Raw genomic sequence first — 13,156 nt, forward strand, 5'->3', positions numbered from 1 at the left:
AGAACCTGAGGTTGTTGCTGGTGAAGAACCTGTTAATCCTAATGATACTCAAGGTAATAGTGATGGAAACTTTGGCAATAATGGAGATACCACTGCTACTGACGGAGAATCTTCAAGCCAACATGGCAACAACTCAGGGGGAGATGCTGAAGGATCATCTAGTAGGACACAACATCACAATGAATTTCAAGGCGAATCATCAAGATCAAATCTTCCAAGACAGATTGTCTGGAATAAAGCTCACCCTTTTGAGTTGATTATTGGTGATCCAGATGTTGGAGTCAGAACTAGACGTGCTACTCAAAATGAGTGTCTGTTCTCAGGATTTCTTTCTGAGATGGAACCTAAGAAAATTGAAGAAGCACAGTCTGATCCAGATTGGGTGATTGCTATGCAAGATGAACTCAATCAGTTTGAAAGTCAACAAGTCTGGAAACTGGTACCTAGGCCTGTACACAAGAAAGCTGTTGGTACTAGGTGGGTATTCAGGAATAAACTAGATGAAGATGGTGTGGTTACAAGAAACAAGGCAAGACTGGTAGCTAAAGGGTATTCTCAAGCTGAAGGCATTGATTATGATGAAACCTATGCTCCAGTGGCTAGACTTGAGGCCATCAGAATATTTCTGGCATTCGCAGCATTTTCAAACTTTAAAGTTTATCAAATGGATGTCAAGAGCGCCTTTCTGAATGGAAAGCTGGATGAAGAGGTATATGTAGAGCAACCTCCTGGTTTTGAAGATCCAGATCATTTGGATTTTGTCTTCTTTCTTTTCAAGGCTATCTATGGGCTAAAACAGTCTCCAAGAAAATGGTATGACACTCTCTCTGAATTTCTTATTGAAAATAGCTTTATTAGAGGTGTCATAGACAAAACTCTCTTTTCTAAAAAACATAAGAATGATACTATATTAGTCCAAGTCTATGTGGATGATATAATATTTGGGTCTACTAATGATAATCTCTGTAAGAGATTTGCTAAGTTAATGCACAACAAGTTTGAAATGAGCATGATGGGAGAGCTGAAGTTCTTTCTTGGATTACAAGTAAATCAAAGGTTAGATGGAACATTTATTTGTCAATCCAAGTATCTCAAGGAACTCCTCAAAAAGTACAATCTAGAGGATTCTGCATCAGCAAGGACTCCATCAACTACAGCTGTCAAGCTTGGACCATGTGAAAACTCCATTAAGGTAGATGTCACAAGCTACAGAGGTATGATTGGCTCGTTACTCTATCTTACTGCAAGTAGACCAGATATTATGTATGCTACATGTTTATGTGCAAGGTTCCAAGCGGATCCTAGAGATATTCATCTCGTTGCTGTTAAACGAATCTTAAGATATCTTAAGGGAACACCAAATCTAGGTATTTGGTACCCTAAAGAATCTGGTTTTAACCTTGTCGGATATACAGATTCAGATTATGCAGGAAGTGTTGTTGATAGGAAAAGCACCTCAGGAAGTTGTCAATTCCTAGGAAGCATGCTAGTCTCATGGTACAGCAAGAAACAGCAAACAGTTTCCAACTCAACGGCCGAGGCTGAATATATTGCTGCTGGAAGCTGCTGTGCTCAGATCTTGTGGATTAGGAACCAACTACGAGACTATGGCTCTGTATTGAACAAGATTCCTATTTTATGTGACAATACAAGTGCAATAGCCATCACCAACAACCCTGTGCAGCACTCGAGGACAAAGCACATTGACATCAGGTATCATTTTATTAGAGAGCACGTCATGAATGGTACTGTTGAACTATTTTTTGTTCCAACAGAAGAACAAATAGCAGATATTTTCACTAAACCACTTGACGAATCCACATTTACCAGATTAGTTGGTAAATTGGGCATGTTGAATAGTTTTAGTGATTAATTTAATTAATATCTGGAATCTGTTCTTGAATGAATTTACAAATGAATTTTTCATAAATAAAAAAATTCATTTGCAAATTTATTTTATTATTTTATCATATTTCTTGCTTATTTCTATGTAATATATATTATCTTATCTATTTTTATTTTCCCTTCTTGTTAATTTAAAATATCTCAGAATATTCTATTTCCTCTAAAAATATTTTTCTATGAATTTTTATTTGCTAAAATTCAATAGAAATCTATTTTTGGAATAAAAATAATAAATTCTAATATATTGTCTTTGTTTCTGTAAAAATTATAAGTTTTTATTTCAGTTTTACTATTTTGTAATATAGTTTCTGTACATATTTCATTGTCTTTCTACTGAAATGACAATCGGCAAGACAATTGAAATTGTCTTGCTGAAAATCATTTCAGTACTCATATATATATATATACTTATTTTCATAGTAATTCTGTGTTTAATGCTGATATGACAATCGGCAAGACAATTGAAATTGTCTTGCTGAAAGTCATTTCAGTTTAAATTATGTTTATTATATTCTTCAGTATAGTTTTATACTGGCAAGACAATCGGTATGACTATTGGATTGTCTTGCCAGTTATAAACATTATATATATATATATTTCATTTTATTATTATACTGGTATGACAATCGGTATGACTATCAGATTGTCATACCAATTATAATTTTAATACTTATTCTATTGTTTTTCTTTCTTTTTGCCTGGTATGACAATCGGTATGACAATCCCGGATTGTCATACCAGCTGTAATATAAAAGCGTGTGTGTGTATTGTTTTAAACCATTTTCAACAGTTAATCACTTCTAAAAAAATTTCGAACAGTTTCTTCCTCGTTTTCTCTCTTCTCTCTCTTCGAACTAAAACCATCAATCTGATTCCTTCCTTGCTCGAATTTTTACTCAGCAAACTAGTTCATCACTTTGTGATATATACATACAAGTATATATATACAGAGGTGCTGTTGGATTTTTCTTAAATAAAAAAAAAAAAACAAAAACAAATAAAAATCAGTTTGCCCCTTTAAATTCAATTTGTGTTTGTTGATTTTGAACTTTTTATTTTTATTTTCAATTTCTGATTTGTGTCTTTTGGTTTGTCAAAACTGTGTTTGTGAGTTAGGAATTTTAACGAGATACATTTCTGTCTAAATTTTTCGATTATAATTAATTTAATTCGAATTATTAAATTAATTTAATTAATTCGAATTTTCTTAAAATTCTGAAAAGCGTGTGTCTTATTATTATTTTAAATGGCTCTCAATTTCCAAATTGTCGCGCATAATCAGGTTGGTTATTTTAATCCGGAAAAATGTGATGTTGAAAAATTTAAGCCATGGATTAGATTTTTAAATGACCATTCGATTGTTAGCTCTGCTATTAAATCAAATGTGATTTTAAACGTCGATCTACTTAGACTGATTTGCACAACTTCTACTGTGGCCGATGATTCAAAATCTTTTTCATTCACCGTCGCAAACACACAGTATGTAGTTGATGAAACAGTCGTCAATCGTGCGTTAAATTTTCCACTAGACAATTTCTGTAATTTACCCTCTGAAAATGATATCACAAATTTTTTCAATGCTATTCACTATCAGGGGGTGATCAATTTAACCAAACTTTCTAAATCAAATTTGGTGTCTGAATGGGATATTTTCTTCGATACACTTTCCAAAGTGTTTGCCAACTGCACAAAATCCAATTTTCATAACATCACTTCCACTCTGCAGTATATTGGTCTTGCGGTTGTTTTCAATCAAAGGATCAATTTTGGCAAACTACTTTTTCCCATTCTCTTGAGACGTCTAACTTCTGCTTTACGTGATCATTCTACAAATCGTAGGGTATCATGTTACTATGCTCGTTTTCTCATGCTTATAGCAGATCATCTACTCACCCCTGAACACAAAGCCCTTTTTGCTAACTCTGCTGTAACTGAACCCCCTCCAGTTAGCAAAAAGATTTACACTCGCCAAGACACAACCTTCAAATTCATGCAAGTTCCAGTACTTGTATCTGCTTTCATGGCCAATTATATTCCCTTACCTATTTTCAATCTTCCCGGCCATGAACAGCAACCTCAACCTCCAGTGGTTCAAGCCACCCAGGCTCTTCCATTACAGGTAGTAATTCCTCACTCTCACTCTCTTCCTACTTCTGTTGACAGACCCCCAGTGGTTGATAGGGCTGACCATGAAGTTGTAGAACCACAGCTTCAATCCCAGGTCATAGAGCCAAACACAGGGTCTCATTCTATCTCAACCTCTCCCCCACTGTCTAAAATGTTACCCAGGAGATTACTAGGAAGTAGTACATTGTTAAATATGAGTGAACCCTCAGCTCTTCCTCCTCCTAAGAAAAGAAGAACATATTCTGAGGCATCTGAAAGCCCATCCTTGTCCTCTTAACAGGACATGGACTTTGAAATGGCCAATGAACAGTTACTAGAGGCATTCTCTCAACATGATGCATCTATTGAAATTCGCCATAGGGCCATGGCATCTTGTACTGAGTCAAGCACAATTCCATTACTCACAATGGAACCATACACTTCCCCAGATCATACTCAGGACACACAGCGAGGAGTGCACGTAGAGTCGGTTACAGTGTCTGCCATAGTTACGGCAGAAGAGCAGTCACATGCTTCAGAGGGAAAATCTGACTCTCCGCCATCTTTAATAGAGTCATTTTCTCCCCTCCCAGATCCAACACCTCTGGCTCCCTTATGGGATTCTCCACTCGCAGATTTATCTGGAGAAAGTGGAGGGCAACTCGGTCAATCTATCCCTGAAGCAATTCAGACATCTATTCCAAAAGATTTGATAGGTTTGACTGAGGATCGGGACTCGCGAATTCCCATTGCACCACCACTGACCTCTCTTGAAGAGGCTAGGGTGATTTTTAATGCAGGTACAGAAGAACAGCAACTGGAAGACTCCTCACGAGCAATTATATTGAGAGAAACACATGCACGTGAGATGAGTGAACCAAACACGAGTGAAATTCAGGTGAGAGCACACACAGACACTGATACTGTACACCTGTTAGCTCAGATTGCTGCCCTAAAAGAAGAACTTGCTAAAAGCCAAGCTGAAGCTCAAGCATTCAAAGCACAAGTGGTTGAACGGTCTTCTTCTTCCACCTCTGTCAACAATCAGCTTGCAATCATAAGGAATGACATCTCAGATCTAAAGACCACTGTAATACCAAAGCTCAATTCTATTCAGGACACTCCAAATTTATCAGCTGATGACATATCCAACTTCTGCTCTCTACACACAAGAATGACTTCTCTTGAAGACCTCGTTGAGATGAATCATTCACTGGACTCCTCAAGATTTCTAAAGATAGAAACGGGCATGGAACATCTCAATGAAGGGATGAAGCACTTATATTTCATGATCAAGAATTCTCATTGCCCTAATGAAGAACAAAGAGCTTATTTTGAAGGACCGTCTGGTGGAGGATCAGGCTCTGGAGGTGATAGAGGTTCCAAAGGAAAGTCGGTAGAGGATCCCTCAACTAAGGGGGAGAAGAAAGGGAGTAGTGCCAAAGGGAAGGAAAAAGATACCTCTGCTGGAAACAAAGGAAAGGCTGATGATGTCTACTACAGTGGAGAATAGGATGACTTTGACATTTTTGACATTCCCACTGAACCAGTTCAGGAAGATAAAGATGGGTTATTTGAAGCTGAAGAGGAAAGTGATTTTAAAGATTGGGAAGAAGAAGATACAGTGGATCCTAGGTTTGAGAAAGAATTTTAGAAAGAGCAGTCAGAGATGCTAAGAAAAGAAGCTGAACTCAAGAAGGTCTCTCAGATCATTGACAGGAGGAAAGACATACAAAGAACAGAAACTCTTCAAAAGCAACGTCTTCATGACATTAAGGCTCAAGAAAGGAGAAGAGATGTCAGACTAAAGATTGGTGAAAAATGGGATGAAGCTAGGAGAGTACTTGATATGCCTCAGCTGAGCACTAACAATGATAGGCAGTTCTTACATCTTCTTGACAAGCTGGAAATCTCAAATCCTAACAATGACATGTACATGAATGCTATCAAGACTGAAGTCTCAAGGATCACAGCTGCTTTTGATAGATCCCTAAATGAGATGAGCATTTTTGTATATTGTCAGAGTGAAGGATCATTCAAGGTGTCACTTCATCTATTTGAGAATCGTTCTTTGTCAGAGATTTGGATTCTTTTAAACAAAGTCAAAAGAAGCTCAGAATTGAATGAAGTTCTTCGTGAAAGGCTTAAAGAGTTTGCCAGCAGGGCTAGTCCTCAAGTGGTCAACAATCCTCATCAGGTGAGATTCTTTAAGTCTGATTGTCTTCAAATCTGTCAGCTAGATGTACAATCTCTTAAAGACTACTCAGCTAAGCATCTGGTCTGGATGGAACATCATTTGAGAACTGCTGGATATTCATCCATGTTGAAGACTCAAGCTGCTGACTTGATTCAAGCTTATTGTGAAAAGAATGTTAAAAGGTACAATCAACTCAAGAATAAGCTGAAGTCAGTTGGAGTTCAACCAGTCAGACCAGCAAGCTTCACTTCAGAAAAGGATCGTGTCTTTGACAAGGAATTGCTTCAAGATTTAGAAGAAGGTGAAGTCAGAAGAGAAGACAACTGAAGTCAATTAGCTCAAAACTCAATGTAATATGATTAGAGCTTTATGAATCAAGATAGTCTAATGTAGTTATATGTTCAGGCTAGAGAAACATCTATCTTGTATTCACTTATAAATTTCATTTGGAATCTGGAAAATGTTAAATATAATCCAGAACTTTTCTGCTATTTACTTTACATTACTGTTTATATCTTTTTCTTATTTGTTAGTTGAGTTATCCTCTAGATATTTGTTGTTATTGTCTAACAAGCAAATAGGGGGAGATTGAAAGGCATATGTCATAGCCTACTCGTTTATTCGAGTATTTAACTCAACTCAAATAAGAATGTAATAAGTAAATAGTGGATCAATCATCAGAGAGATCTCACAAAGTAACATCTGTCAAAGAATAAAGAAACATTGTTCATCTGCAGACTTGAAGATTCACTGGAAGAAGTTCAAGAATTTGATCATGCCTCAGTGATATAAATCAAGATCGTGGATTTAATCAAATGACAGAGATCTCGTCAAGGTATCATTTATTACAAGGATTCAATCAGAACATCAAAGTCAAGACATGAAGAAACGTCAAGAAAGTTAGTCACTCATGAACCAGACAGTACATCGAGTGTCAGCATTGAAGTGGCGGAATTGATTCATAAGTCTCAGTGACTTTCAGAAGATTGTCAGAAGAATGGATGCTGCTCAGGGTTAGTATTAATTCTCTATTAATTAATTAAGTCATATAATTTAATTAAGAAAATAAATTATATCTGCAAGGATTAATTTATTGATTAATTGAATTAAATTGATTAATTAATTTAGAATTAATATTAAGGTTTTTCAGAATTTTAATTGATTAAAATCTGTTTTAATTCTAAAAAGACAACTGATTGTACTAGTATGACAATCGGTATGACAATTGATTGTCATACCGAAAGTCATGCTAATTCAGTTGATTGTCTTGATAGAATTATTATTTAGATTAAAATCACTTATTAATTCAGTAAGACAATTTCATTTGAACTAATATGACAATCGGTATGACAATCAATAGTCATACCGAAAGTCTTACTAGTTCATTTTAATTGTCTTGCTAGCTCTAAAAGATTGTCACACCGAAAGTATTATTGGACAAATGATTGTCATACCAGTTCATTTTGATCTCGGCTGTGTTGATTAAATAGAAGCAGAAGCATCCAATTTACTAACACATACAGAGAGCAATCAAACAGAAGCCAAGAACAAAAAAAAGAGAACAAGCAGCCAAATATTTCATCTTATCTGCTAATTCAAGATTACAATTTCTAGCTTGTAAAGTTAAATCCAATCAACTAGAAATCACTCTCTTGTTCTTGTGTATCAATCTAGCGGATTAAAATCCCTAGAACTTAATCTCAAATCGCTTTTAGCATTTGATCTTTTAATTAAAAAAATAGAAAAAGTTCATGTCGAATTTATTCTAGATTTGTAATAATTGATTTGAGATTAATCCCTTGTAACCGATACCGTAGTTGTAACACCTTTCAAGTTTAATAAAAGTTTTATTTAACTTGAATTTTGTTTCACAATTTTATTCCGCATTTTATTCGACTAAACGGTATTGTTTGCATTCAACCCCCCCTTCTACAAACAAATTGGGACCTAACAGTACCTTCTCTGAGCTTAGTTGTGGTTTAAAACTTAATCCTCTACCTTTTTTATAAGAACAGAAATGAAACATAACATATGATTAAAAATAATCAAGCTACTTGCTCAAATTAAGTTATTAAATTAAAGAAATATTTTCATTCACTGGTTTCTGAAAACAGAAAATGAAAAACATAACGGCGCTCCCCTTGCTTGATTTTCTTGTTATGCCTCTGAGTGTCCAAACCATTCCAATACTGCAAAGTACACCAGCACAATTGGAAGAAAGAACAACGTGCCATATATAACTCTGCATAGATCAAAAGCCATCATTCAGTTATAAAAAATCTGTATTAAGTATGTATTAATAAATTGTGCTCAGGTGCCCTGCCTATCAAATTATTGTTGTAGCATAGATCAGACAAATTGATTCATTGCCGTGCTTAATAGACAATAACCATCTAATAGATATCGAGACTCTTAAAGATTTTATACAAGTAGTATAAGTTTGCAGATATCTAAATACAGGAAAGAGTTTCAGTGGCAAAAACAGCAATTACCCATGGCTAATGCAATCGATATCTAGTCTATATTCTTGAGCATAATAGAAAGATAGGTATGCAGGAGGAAGTGTCGCCTGAAATAAGTTAGATCGCAATTGAACAAAATCATTTTGTTAACACTGAGTTTATAGTTTATACATATTATTACCAAATAGTACCTGCATTATTGCTGCCTTTAACACTTCACCATCTAATCCTAAACAAAGACAGGCAAGGCCCAAACAAATTGGTCCCATGATAAACCTCCAAAGGATGCTGGTAATAGGGACTCCAATCGACCAATTTTCATCTATCTTTTTATTAATTGCCATGAATAAACCTGAAATATGCATCATAGCAGTAAGCAAAGCATATATATGAAGAGAATCTGGCTATATGTAAGGATGTCTACAACAAATTCAGATATTATATGTAATCAGGAAAAGTCATAGATTAGATTATAATGTGTAATAATTAATCCTTCCTGAATAACCTTAATTAATATTTTTAGTGAAGGGTTGCAGACTTGCAACTGCAGCCAGCAGGCAACTTGACCACTGTCCTTATTAGGCACGGATAATCTGTTCTTTTTACTTGGCCTAATGTCCAGATAGTGTCTGTGTGTGTTGTGTGTGCGCATGTGGAACTGCATGTAGCTATGAAGAAGTTAAACGATGGACTGGGGAATTAGTGCTTTGAAGAACTTACCCATGCAGAACATGTAAGTGCCCACGGCTGCTTTCGACACAATCAAAATACATCCCTCCATAATGCTTGGCATCTCAAAATGCCACCTGAAGCAAAATTACCATCCAGAAGTTAGCATGATGATAACATAAAAAACCGATTAATAATATCTAATTTTAATTGTCAAAGGATCACTGGTTGGCATAATTCACGGAAAGTGTCTATATTTGAGTGTACGCATGTGTACAATATGGAAATCTCCATACACATGTTACAGTGACAATTGATTGTATGCAAGAGTTGGATGTGTATAGGGAAAATCTCTATATTTCAGTGTTTATGTATTGTCAAATTTTGAAAGCCAACTGGAATTTACATAAATTATTCTACCAATTTTTACATTAAAATCAAGAATGGGAATAAATTTGTTTTTAAACTTCAGTTGGGCCGTAATCTAAGCTAGCCCTTTTACCGCTTTGTATAGTAATTACTACAGAATTCAACCTGCATATTATTGTGGACACATAAATACTATAGAATATCAAACTGCACATTAGCTAGTGTAAATAAAAACTGTACCACTCAACCTGCATATTAATAAAACGGTAGTACGTAACAGTAACAGTACGTGAGAAATAGAAACATGTACATAATTTATTGACATATAAAAACAAGTTATTTATAACTCTTACCAGCTAGCTAACAATGCCCAAACAAGTCCAGCAATACAAGCAAGACAGATAGGATTCAAGAGCTTGCGAAGCGCAGTTTTGATCAGTGCCAAAACTGATGGTGTCACCGCACTGGCATCAACTTCTCCAACAAAATGACCTTGATCTATATCCGTCTCAAAGGCTGCCACTGAACTAGAATTTCGCCTTGTACGTCGAACTTCTAGCATGAACAAAAAAATGGGAAGCCAAAAAAGCAACTGCAACACAGTGGATTGAATCACAAGTTCCTCGCCTACAGAACCATACATGGCTCTCATAATAACCACTCCTAGAATATGACTATTGTTTATAGTAGACATATTGAAGCAAGTTATACACCATCCGGAATTCAAATCAAGAGAGTAAGCCAAACCAAATAGTAGAAAACAAATAACAAACTTGGAAATGACATCGCCAGCAACAAAGATATAGTTTATCTTGAAAGGATTTACGTGGGTGGTGAATTCAAATATGAAAAAAGGAATAATGCAATTGTAAGCATCCAATTAATCACATCGAATTGCCTGAAATTATTGAACAAATGAAACCATTTCACCGAGGCATAACCTAAGAATAAAGGTACATAGAGTGGTACCATTGCTACCACCACCTTATAGACGTCACTCCATCCTATCATCTTGATGATTGTGAAATAATGATAATAATAATATGTAGTATTTGAGCTTTTTTAACTTTGTAAAGAAAGGTTTCTTATATATAAGAGAAATAAAGGTCCTTAATGGAGATTTTGTGACAGGCAAGATGTTCGGATTTATATAGATATATATATATATATGAATGTCCCCAACAACCACCGGATTTTCTAATTTAGGTAGAGATATAACCTTTTTTTGACATCAATATAGAGATATACCTTACACCAGTGTTATTTTCTACCCCTCACCCTCTTTTTTTCCTTCAAAAATAAATCTATGCTGGTATACAGCTGTTGTATTTTAATTACTCATAAATTCCCTAGAAAATCATTCCCCCTGTTTTAAAATCGTTTGTCTTTTACCAACTTGTTAATATCTAAAATTTATTCTCTTTCTTTTCATAAATATTTTTTAACTTTTTATTAAATATTAATTAAATCGAATATTAATTTAATGATACATTTTCACTTATATCCATCATAAAATTTTGACTCTAGACTCTTAATTCACTCCTCTTTCTTTTTGACTATTATTTATACCTTTAGAGTATCTGCAATGGTTTAACTATACTTAGTTGACTAAATTGGACGTACAAGATAATATGTAAAATTTGTTGAAACTTTAAGACATTATACTTTGATATATGTTAGATATATTTTAAAAATAATATGTTATTAAAATTTTATTTTATTATAAATAAAATATATTACTTCAATATGATAATAAATGATTAGAATTTTTTTTACAGATTTATTACTAGTATTTAGTGGTTGAACAAATATAGTCAATATCAAGAGGTTGACTATATTTAAAATTAAGGGAAATGTATCATTGGAGATGAATTATTTTTACATAATCTCTATATATTTTTATTTATAACATGTATTAATGATTTTTAATTAAATGTTACATATGGTTGGAGATACTCTTACAATGTTATTGTGTGATTGCCACTATCTATTTTAATAAATTTTTAGGTGAGCTAGAGTTTAACTAGATGAAAACATAAAATAAACTCGTAATTATTTGAAATCTCTAATTGTTGATCAAATTTCGAAACGATAATTTGGAAACATTTGCAATTGTAAGGTGACATGTATTATAAAAAAACCTCTCAAAAAAGAGAATGTTAATGTGAAAGGGGGAGGGAGTATCTTTAATAAGATTATTTCATATAATAATAAATTCAATGTTTTAGAATCAAAAATATTTTTTTTAAAGCTTTACAGGAGGATGGACTAACTATAACTTATATTAATTTTAAATATTTATAATATTATATTTTTGTTTGTCCCCACTTATACACCAATATATATATTATTAATTAATAAAGTACTTTCTAGCTTGACTCCCATATATACTTGATATATGTTATTAATTAATAAAATACCTCTTTCCGGCATGCCCATGAAAAATGTTTAGCCATCTCTCATTGCAGTCCAGAGGGGATCACTCATGTGTTAACTGGAAAAATGGAGTTCTTAAGTATTTGTGGAATATTCTAGATTTCTCATACATATTTTTTTATTTAACATATATCTTTTCAAATCTTAAACAATTATTAATGTTTTGGAATTATGTTATCAGTTGTCCATAGTATGTTTTCATGTATATATATAAATATAATTGAAAAGAGGAAACTCCAAATTTTATTTAAAAGCTTTTTTATATTTTTAAAATTTAAAATAAACTCATTTATATCTCTCTACTTTGAAAAAGATATAGGTCTCAACTTATATACACACTAATTAGGGCAGAGAATGCTAAAAAGGTAAATGACAGCGCTCACAATGAATTGGCAATGAATTTTTGACACGTGTCTCTACAATTAAATTTAAACCTATATCACAAACATCCCTAACTCTAAACAGCAATCTCACACATGTATGCCATAAACATAAATTACTAGCCGACAAATATGTCCTAAATCTAAATTATCTTAGTTAAACTAAACAGGCCGTACCATAGTTCATTCAAATAATTTTAAAGTTCTTAAATATATTTGTTGTTAGAATCATTCAAAATATTAATTTAGCTATTCTATTTTCAAGTATTTTCTTTAAAATATTATTAAATATTTGATAATCTACATTGCTCACTCAACCTAATACTTTGTAATCATCAAATTTTAAATAAACCCAACACTAAGAACACACTTGCAACATTATTCTAACATTTACAAAATTCATTAAAAGAAAAAATCATTGCATCTTACCTTTATTTTACATTATTTTTTTTAAATACATTTACAAATAACATATGACATTATTAATTTATGTTAAATAAGCACTAAACAAATAAGTTACAAAGCTATAACAATTGTTATTTAAATATTTCTATGTTAATTTACTCTATACATATACAAATGAAAGGCATATGTCATAGCCTATTCGTTTATTCGAGGATTTAACTCAACTC

Source organism: Apium graveolens, chromosome 1, assembly GCF_009905375.1.
Source record: "Apium graveolens cultivar Ventura chromosome 1, ASM990537v1, whole genome shotgun sequence".
Lineage (NCBI taxonomy): Eukaryota > Viridiplantae > Streptophyta > Magnoliopsida > Apiales > Apiaceae > Apium > Apium graveolens.